Below are 8,262 nucleotides of genomic sequence, written 5' to 3' on the forward strand. Positions count from 1 at the left end.
TATAAAGCTACATTATATGCCATCACAATGTGTACATGTATGTCTGTACCATTATTTATGTATTAATGAACATTTACTTTTTGGATTTTTTAAAATGTATTTATAACATTGCAATGAAAATCCTTGATAAATTACCCTCCAGAAAACTTGAATCAGTTTGTACTCTCACCAACAGAACATAAAACATCACCAACAATGAGAATTAGCAAACTTTTGATCTTTAACAAGTTGACAGGAGAAAACAGTAACTTGTTTTTTCATATTTTTCTCAGTACTTGTGAACACCTTTTCATTAGCTTATGAGTAAGATGATCATATAACTTATAGTCCGATTAGGAGGGTTTTAAAGCTAAAAAGGGGTGCTAACCAGAAGGGAAACTAATGGAACCCATGGTCACACTACATACTGCTCATTTGTATTTTTTAGTTTGAGAATTACTTGTATGTATCTTTTATTTTTTTACAAAGCTGTATGGTTTTAATTATGACATGAAGATCATGTTATAATAAATAATAAACTTTTGTAATTTTTGTTAAATACATATTTCCCAGTAAATCGTTTGCTTTTATTTTTAATTATAAAAGCAATACAAGACAACCTGGAGGAAATGGACATATTCCTAGAAAAATACAACCTTCCAAAACTCAATCAGGAAGAATCTGAAAATCTCAATAGGCCAATAACTATGGAAGAAATTGAAGCAGTCATCAAAAAGCTTCCAGCAAACAAAAGCCCAGGACCAGACAGCTTCACAGGGGAGTTTTACCAAACATTCAAGGAAGAACTAAAACCTATCCTCCTCAGACTATTCCAAAAAATCCAAGAGGAAGGAATACTTCCCAGCCCCTTCTATGAAGCCAGCATCACCCTCATACCAAAACCAGATAAAGACAACACAATGAAAGAGAATTACAAGCCAATATCCCTCATGAACATAGATGCCAAAATCCTCAACAAAATCTTAGCAAATCGGATCCAGCAGTACATCAGAAAGATCATACACCATGGCCAAGTAGGATTTATCCCAGGGATGCAAGGATAGTTCAATATCCACAAATCAAGAAAAGTGATGCATCACATAAACAAATTAAGAGATAAAACCACATAGTCATATCAATTGATGCAGAAAAAAGATTTGACAAAATCCAACACCCATTTTTTATAAAAACTCTCAGCAAGGTGGGAATAGAAGGATCATACCCCAACATAATAAAAGCCATATATGACAAACCCACAGCCAACATCATACTCAATGGGCAAAAACTAAAACCATTTTCCCTAAGAACAGGAACAAGACATGGATGCCCCCTCTCACCACTCCTGTTCGACAAAGTAGTGGAAGTATTAGCCATTGCAATTAGACAAGAAGAAGAAATAAAAGGCATCCAAAGTTGTGTGAGACCCAAACCTGGCCGCCCCCGCACCCTGCCCCCATTGGCCTGATCCAGACCCAGCCAGTCCCACCCTTGTCAAGCCCCACCAGGCAGGGGGCACAGCCTCAGGTCTGGTGCCAGGGCAGGGGGCATGGCCTGAGGTCCCCCAGCCCAGGATGGGGCAGGGGGTGAGCCTTGAGGTCCCCCGTCAAGCCCCCTGGGCAGAGGGTGCAGCCTCAGGTCCCCTGGCCCACTGCCAGGAGGAGGGTGCAGCCTTAGTTCCCCCAGCCTAGGGCACGGGGTGCAGCCTGAGGTCCCCCGTCAAGCCCTGCTGGGTGGAGAGCATGATCTGAGGCCCCCCAGACTGGCACCAGTTTGGGGGGTGCGGCCTGAGGTCCCCTATCAAGCCCCACGGGGGTGGAGGGGGCACAGCCTCAGGTACCTGCTGATTGCTTGTTAAGGCCCATTACGGGAACTTGCCTCCACTGTGGGTGCAGCCATCTTGTGTTATGGAAACTCCCACCTCCACTTTGGGCACCACCATCTTTGTGGCTGAGTGATAGTCAATTTGAATATTCCTTCTTTATTATATAGGATTTTCCAAGTACAGGGTTTTACATCTTTGGTTAAATGTAAGTGGCTTTTTCTACTATACTGCTTTTGTAGGAGGTTTTGGGGGGTGAGGGAGGGACCACTTTGTTACTGCCAGGTATAGGTAGAAATCTAGGTTCCCTACTCAGTCTCTGTTGACACCTGAGGGAGGGGGCTCCTTGTTATGGCCGGGTGAGAATGAGAATTCCTGCCTCCCATGGACTCTCCACCGACACTTCAGGGTGGGGGTTGAGGGGAGGGATTCTGCAGGCCACAGGAGATGAAAGTCCTGGCTTTCTACTTGGCCTTCTCTAACTAGACCCCAGTGGGGGAATTGGGGGCACCTCAATACAGAATCACAAGGGTAGAAGTATTGGTTTTCCCCTTGGTCTTGGCTGCCATGGGTGGGAGCGGGGCCAGTCTTTCCTGTGGTGCTTGGCTGCAGGAACGATTATTGTCTAAAAGGTTTCTGTCTTTCACTGTTCCTTTCCTCTTCTTTGGCTAGAGGCGGCAGGCTTTTCTTTTCTTTTTTCTTCATCTGCTCCTGTTGGTCTTTCTGCTTTGCTGACTCAGCTCCAAGTCTGGAAACTCATGACCGTGTCATTTCTCAGGTTCCGAGGTGCCTAGCTGGTCTGCCTTCTCCTTTTTATCTTTCATAATCATCTAATGTTTATTTTAGATATAATGTCCAGGGATTTTCATTGTCCTTAGTGAAGAAATACAGAAGTTTGTTTTATTTAAAATAATAATAACAGAACCTAAACAAAACATCTAAGGGTCTCACTCCTCATGCCTTATCCTTATTCCACTCTCCATAAGTAACTAGTGGTTCTCTAAGTGTCTCTACTAGTAACATAATTCAAAATGGAAGGCTTACATCCTCTGCTTTAAATTGTTATTTAAGGTATTTTAAATATGTACTGAATTTACTTAGATCTCATTTAAAAGATACAAAAGAGCATATAGTGGGAAAGAAAATGTCCTTCCCACGCAGGTCTCTTCCCCCAGAACCAACCAGTCTTATTTTCTTGAATCTCCTTCCAGAGATATTTTAGTTATATATTGGCAAGTACATTATGCCTCTTGGGATCAAATGTATTATAATTCCAAATTATTGATGCCCTCATTCCCAGTAAGAGTATTATCCTTTCCTGCCTTTTGCAGAGCCTTCTTCGGGTAGGAGTATACCTACCTGTCCTGTAAACAGACTGAACCATGTACTTTCTTTACCCAATGAAATGTGAGCAGCAGCCAAGTGTGCCAGTTCTAAGCAGAAGGCTTAACACCCTTGTGAAATTCCACTCCCCTCTGGCTCTTGTTCCCTGCCATGAGAGCAGATATCCCAGGGCCACACTTTCCCCTTAATGAGCAGTTTTTTACAGCCGTGGCAGCAAATCCATGGCCACTGTATTAGTTACCCATTGCTACAGAACAAATTAACCTAAAATTTAGCAGGAGCTTAAAATAAAAATATTTATCGTATAAATATTGTTTAAAATTTTACTAATAAAAATATTACTGTCTCACAACATTCCTGACCGTGAGGAATCTGGGAGCAGCTTAGTAAGATGATTCTGGCTCAGGGTCTGAAGAGGCTTCAGTCACGCAGTCAACTTGGTCTGTGGCAATCTGAAGGCGTGGCTGGGGCTGGCTCCAAGAAGACTCACTCACCTGTCTGTTCGCTGGAGGTCTGTCTCACTTTCTCACCTCAGGGACCTCTAACATGACAAATGGTTTTCTCCAAAGTCAGTGATCCAAGAAGGACATGTCATGTGCTCACAATGGAAGCCACGGTGTCTTTTATAACCTAATTTCAGAAGTCACTTCTTCAGTGTTATATTGCTCACATCGACCAAATCTGGTACCAGGTGGGAGGGAACTACGCAAAGGTGTGCATGCCAAGGGGCAAGGCTCATTAGGGGCCATCATGGAGACTGGCAGCCATAGTCACAGACATGAGATATAAGCAAAATAATAAAGCATTGTTTTAATATTTGGGCATTGTTTGTTGCCTCAATAGAACCTATAAAAAGCCTAACCAATACACTTATATGTCTTTATACACTTTTAACACTTTTTAAAAAAAACTTTGTACTCTAAAGGACAAAGAATGAATACCCCTTACACTCTCCTTAGCTTTCTTACACTACTGACTATTTCTTAAGTTTGGTGAGTTATTTGTTGTTGCTTTTTTTAAAAAAGTTCTTCCTGTTGGTTATGTGTATAACTCTAAACTACATACTTGGATCTTGTTCCATTAGCTTTTGATGGCATTGACTTACTCCCTACTATATAAAATTAAGAAATTAGTGCTTTAATGCTTCTTCTTCTCTTTTCATTATTTTTAATTTTATTGGAGTGACATTAGTCAACATGAACATATAGGTTTCATGTGTGGATTACTAATTTACAAAATCTGTATATAGGACCATGTGCCCACCACCCAAAGTCAAATCTTCTCCTGTCACCTCATATTAGGACCCCTTCTTCCCCCACCCTTTAATGCTTCTTCTAAGATCACTTCCTATCAAATTTCTGACCAGTACACCAATATTTTTAAATTTTCAATGTTCTCTTTGCCTCCTCGTATCTTCTTCTGCAAGCCATGTTGTCGTCCTAAGAATTTACTAAGCTCCATCTCCATAGAGCATAGAACCAACTAAAAGTTCCCTGTGCCCATTAGGGAAACAAAAATGGTGGGCGCTGAGGGGAGCAGTAAATTGATGCTATCAGGCTTGACTTTGAAGGGGAGGATTGAAGTCTGGAGAAACTCCTTAGCTGTGGTCACATGTAATTTCTTTCAGACCCTTATCCAGGGCAGGCAGCATTCTCCCACTAGGGCTGAATTTGCAAAACTATCACAATTCACAGGCATCAATCCTGGTGTTTAAGCAAGGAGAGTCCCTGATCAAAGAGGAGAGCTGAAGAAAGGAGAGGTGGTAGAGCTTTGTTGAGCAAGAAATTCTTGGTGTTCCTCAGCATTGTCCAAGCTATTTTTCCTGAGTGGTTCCAACTATCCAGGATGTAGTTAATTTCTCTCCCCCAAGATGTGGGTATGGAGTGTCTGCTGAATTCTGTCTTGGTCCCTTACAAGTTGGGGTGACTGGTAAGATCTCCAAATACAATACAGAACACTCAGTTTAATTTTAATTTCCGATAAACAATAGATGTTTGTTTAGTATAAGTACATCTGATATATTACATAGGACATACTTATACTAACAATTATCTATTGCTTATTTGAAATTCAAATGTAATTGAGCATCCTTATGTTTACCTGCTAAATCTTGCAACCCTGCAGAGGTGGGGCTGAGCTCCCTCTTATCAGCAGGGACAGAAAAAGAGTGCAGAACCCCACACAAAAGCCCTGACCAAACCTAGACATGAAGAACCACAAAGACCTGGCTATGCCAAGAGATGTCCTGTAGAGGGGCATCCACATGGAAATTCCTCAGAGTTTTCCTTGATAACTTTACCTGTTAGTCCACAAATTACCTCACATCCAAATTATTCCACACCTATTTCTCAGCCTTTGCATAGTTTGTACTCAGTGTATTTGCACTTGTCTTACTTTTATACACACTTTCTTTAACAGATCAGATTCACTGTTTGCTGAATGCTACTATGTGACAGTGCATCATATTAGCTGCTTCCGCATACCCCCTCCTTATCTTCACAACCCCGTGCTCATGAGGGAACCATCATTTATTACCATCACTTCCATTTTCCAGATGTGGGAACTGAGCTTCACAGGGTCCCTGCTGGCTGAGGGACTCGTCAGAAAGGTGTTGCCCCAGGCCCCATGACTAATCTCCACCCAAACCACCTATCACTTACTACTTTGCCAAAGCCAGGTACCACCTCCCCACCCCCACTGAAACCCTCAAGAAAGAGAGGAGGGGACACTCCCTCCAGCAGGATGGTGACATGGAACTTCTGGGATTTACTATGAGGACATGGGGATCAATACATTAGTCCATAGAAACAAAGTTACAAAAGATGGACAAACACTACGTGGTCGGAAGAAGAAAAAAGGCTGTGGTTTGCCAGCCCGAGAACTCACCCATTTAGAGGATAGTTTATATTGGCAAATGCGACCTGAATTTAAGCCATTGATTTAGAAGCGAACTTGCGCAATGCACATCTTGGAGACTATGCTTATCTTTCGGGTGAGTGAGAGTGTGATTGCGGCACCCCTCTCCTGTGTTCCCCTGTAATGTCAGTGGGGGCAGGGGTTGTGTCTTTGGTGACTCATTGTTCCCTGCAGCATAGAGCATGGCTTTGCCCAGAGTCAACCTTAATGTCTGCACTTTACTGATGGAGCAAGCATGGGAGCCCTCACTTATTTCTCTCTGTAGCATCTGTGCAGCATCTGAGATTTGCAATCACTTACAATCATTATTAACCGCTAGCAAATTGCAACCATTTATTTTCTTAATGGCATAAATGCCTATTAGCTGCCAGTATTTCCTGTTGAGAAAGCACTGAGGCTTACTTTACATCCTTCCAATTATCTGAAAGAATCCAGAAAAGTGTGAACAAAAGAAACCCATGTAAGTAGGTGTCAGCACAGGGCCAAAAAATATCAGTTGGCTGGGCCAAGCTTCAGGACTTCATTTCTGCTGTGAGTTACAGAACTAACGCAGACATTATGCCCCTTGGACTGAGGCAGGATTCAGTTTCAGCCTGGTGGTTAGGAAAGAGAACATCTCAGTCTGAAATCCTACCCATGAGAAGACCGAAAAGAAATTTCTCCAAAATAAAGTAAAATGTGTATTGTTTCGCTAAGTGTTATGGCCACATGACATTTCGACTCAAGCCCACTCTGCTTAGTGCCTTCACTTCCTTCTCTGGATGATGAAATCTTCTCTCCCATCCCACAGGTCCAGAAGAAAGCTCCCCTTTGCAGGCTGAGATGCCATTTTTGTCCTTGGGAGGAAAACAAATCATATCATTATGACGGCCGTTATTGAGAACATCATGCTCTGAGCCCTACTGGGTTGGCTATAGTCAAAAGAATCAAACAAAGCTGTTGGCCATTGCCAAACCGGTTTGGCTCAGTGGATAGAGCATCGGCCCGAGGACTGAGGGGTCCCGGGTTCGATTCCGGTCAAGGGCATGTACCTTGGTTGCAGGCACATCCCCAGTAGGGGTTGTGCAGGAGGCAGCTGATCGATGTTTCTCTCTCATCGATGTTTCTAACTCTCTATCCCTCTCCCTTCCTCTCTGTAAAAAACCAATAAAATATATTTTTTTTAAAAAAAAGCTCTTGGCCATGAATTTCATCCCAGCTGGGACCTCCCCCCACTCCTACCCCAATTCCACTCCCAACTCAAATGCCCAGAATTTGTTCCAGAAACAAGTTAAAATTCCTGTTACTTTCAGATCCACAAACAATGCAAATCTTTTTTGTTTTTGTTTTTTTTCCTTTTCTCTTTTTAAGAAAAGAGATTCAGATTGCTGGAAGATTCCAGGTAGACAGCTCAAGTGTGAAGGCCTGGGAGAAGAGGGCGAGGGAGTGATCAGTCAGCGGGACTAGAGGATATACATGAAGCACAGGCCCCTGAGCAAATACCTAATTGCCTTCCAGGGCACAGAGGCCTGAAGGCCCCCTGCGTGGCTCTGACACCTGTCACCAATGCTGAGTGGTCCCAAGGGAGCTGGTCTACTCAATAAAGGCATTAGGGTCCTAGCTGTTAAACTCTTGCCTTGGGGCCTGTACATAGGTTGCTTGTCCATTAAACTGTCAACTCATTCACCCCTGAGGCAGATTAGGAATGCAATGGTTGTCCTGGGGAATTGGGAAAATACAACGAATAATGTGTTCCCCCAAACAATGTTATTTAAGAGCCCTTGGATGAGGGTGGAGGGATGCACTGGCAGCTTTCATTACTTTTGTTTTGAGAGAGAGAGAGAGTTTGAAGGGGGGAAGCCTTTTTTTTGCCCCTTTTTGGAGTTTGTTTTGTTATTAAAATTTTCTTTGGAAAGTATCATTGGCTAGAATACTTCATTCTAGAAACCTTCAAGATAACTGCAAACCTACTTTTGCAGTTTGGGGCAAAAGTAGGCTTACAGTTGTGAGTATGTGGAAACAGAGTTTATTCTTGTACAATTATTTATTTATTATTGTATTATCTACACTAATAAAAGAGAAACATGGTAATTGGCATACGACCGCTACCCTTCCCAGCGAGATATGCAAATTAACTGGCAGCCAAGATGGCGGCCGGCAGCCAGGCAGTTGATGCGAACAGGGAGGCTTGCTTGCTTCAGTGACGGAGGACTCCAATGTTCCCC

This window comes from Myotis davidii, unplaced genomic scaffold, assembly GCF_000327345.1.
Source record: "Myotis davidii unplaced genomic scaffold, ASM32734v1 scaffold1572, whole genome shotgun sequence".
Taxonomy (NCBI): domain Eukaryota; kingdom Metazoa; phylum Chordata; class Mammalia; order Chiroptera; family Vespertilionidae; genus Myotis; species Myotis davidii.